Raw genomic sequence first — 2,256 nt, 5'->3', positions numbered from 1 at the left:
TTGAGGAAACATTGCTTTGAAAAATAGAAGGAAGAAGAGGCAGCCTGGATTTGAGATGATCTCTCAGTGGTAGCAAGTGACGAAGAGTCGTAGCTGCTAAAACCTAGCCGAGACGTACATCGTGCGAGATAAATGCATGTGCTCACAAGCGCTCTTGGGACCCGGAGAAGGAGGAGGTGGGGGCGCGTGGGGCTGCTTTTTCTCCTACAAGCCTTTGATCCACTTATCCTTTGCTAGAATTTTTAGAAAAGGTTTCTTACATTGTTTATAAAAAATGGATATGCACAACAGGGTGAGTGTACATCATGTCACTGGAGTGTAGTTAAAAGTGATCAAGACAGTGCTCACTTAGGCAGCACGTATGTTAAGATGGGAACGATACAGAGAAGATTAGCACAGCTCCTTGTGCAAGGATGACATGCAAATTTGTGAAGTGTTCGGTATTTGGGGGTTTCTTTATGTTTACAAGGAAAGGATTGAATTTTTCTCATCAAAACTAGCTCTTTTCACAAATAAATTATCAGGTTAAACTTGAAAAGATGAGTAAAACAGTAAGTTTATATATACACATATATATATGTAATATATCCCATATATATATCCCATTACTAGAAGAATAAATAGGATAATATAATTTGTAAGCAGAATTTTTAAAAAATTATTTTATAGTTTATTTACTTTTGAGACACAGAGAGACAGAGCATGAGTGGGGGAGGGGCAGAGAGAGAGGGAGACACAGAATCTGAAGCAGGCTCCAGGCTCTGAGCTGTCAGCACAGAGCCCGACGTGGGGCTCAAACCTACAAACCGTGAGACCATGACCTGAGCCGAAGTTGGACGCTTAACCGACTGAGCCACCCAGGTGCCCCTGTAAGCAGAATTTAAAAGCATAAGGAAGCACTGGGCTTTTTACTTTATAACTGTAATGTATCTAATATTAATTTTAGAAACCAAACACTTCTAAATGGTCTCTTCTGCACGTGAAACGACCCTCCTGTTAATACTCCGAAACACTTACCTTCACCACAAAGAGTCAAGACAATTATTTTGTCAGTTGACTGAGCTGGACTTTATGGGGATGGAAGTGAACTCAACCTTACCACTTCCTGTTCAGCCTGTTCTGTGGACAGTTCTTTGTCCACTTCTGTCTGTAATCTCACATGGGCTCCACAGCTTTTTGTGACTCTTATAAAGAACCCGGTCCTATCTAATTAAAAAAAAAAGTATAGCTCGGTGTGTATGTGCATCTACATGCTATACACGTGTGGTGAGATCTATACATCGTATTCACATGGCTTAAGGCACGGTGGGAGTCTCTAGCCCTGAGTCCAAGTTCAGGCTCGGCCCATGTCCCACGGCACATTAAGCGGTAAAAGGGTGTATAACCTCGTTAAGCTCAGTATCCACACCTGTGAGATGAGGGTGCTGCTAACACACACTTGGTCTTGGAAAGATGTGGGATGATGTCAATGGAGGCAGGTGCAGGGAAGGGGCCCTGCAAGTACCACCTCTCCCCATCTGCCCTTGTACATGTGAACGTATTTGACCTCTATGGTCTTCCACTTACCCCCGCCCCGCCACCGTGCTGCCTTCTCTGTGAAGAGCGCGCTCAGGAGCCCTGACCTGACTCTGGTTTTTGAAATAAGCTCCCAGAGAGTTGACCTGCGCACGAATGTGTGATGTAACTTTGCAAATTAAATGTGTAACGCTTATAGAAAAACGATGCCCTTTCCTCTCTGGCTCCCCGCCCCTGGGACCAGGTAATTTGTGGGCACATCTGTTGCAGGTGTTGGGGAATACTCTTGGAGATATTCTTAGATCCTGGCCTGGGGTCTAAAGGTTGAGAAGCTGGCTCCTGGGACCCAGCGATGCCTGCAGCGTCAGAATAACAGGAGTGAGGGGAAGGCCTTGGGGCAGGACTGGGTCCGGCGGGTGGCCAAGGTGGGTGGGTGGGTATGTCAGCAAGCAGGGAAGCCAGAAAAGACCATGGATGCTGTCAGGGGCAGGAAAAGGAAGCAGGCACACTGTGTTTGCCAGATAGCACTTACCAGACATTCCCTGGCCCAGGCAAGCCACTTGACCCCTCTTGGCCAGAGGAGGAGGGCAGGCCTGCTTAGCCCCCAGGCTGAAGTTGTTCTGGCTGGCAGCACTTTAATTTACAGAGTGCCTGATGGGCATTCACATTCTGCCAGGTGCTGGAGGGAGGGGGGTGCAGGATCAAAGAGAAAAAGAGGAGGTGTGATCGGCACCCTTGCCT

The 2,256-nt window shown here is 46.9% G+C and overlaps 1 non-coding gene across 1 annotated transcript; it reads left to right on the top strand.

Moving 5' to 3' along the window:
• Positions 1 to 340: 340 nt before the first annotated feature.
• Positions 341 to 448, top strand: LOC120235189. Its single transcript, XR_005529336.1, has one exon. It is a non-coding gene; the product is annotated as a U6 spliceosomal RNA (small nuclear RNA).
• Positions 449 to 2,256: the final 1,808 nt, after the last annotated feature.

This window comes from Hyaena hyaena, unplaced genomic scaffold (assembly GCF_003009895.1).
Source record: "Hyaena hyaena isolate Hyena2069 unplaced genomic scaffold, ASM300989v1 scaffold_124, whole genome shotgun sequence".
NCBI classification, from domain to species: domain Eukaryota; kingdom Metazoa; phylum Chordata; class Mammalia; order Carnivora; family Hyaenidae; genus Hyaena; species Hyaena hyaena.
This window is presented reverse-complemented; position numbering and strand designations above follow the sequence as displayed.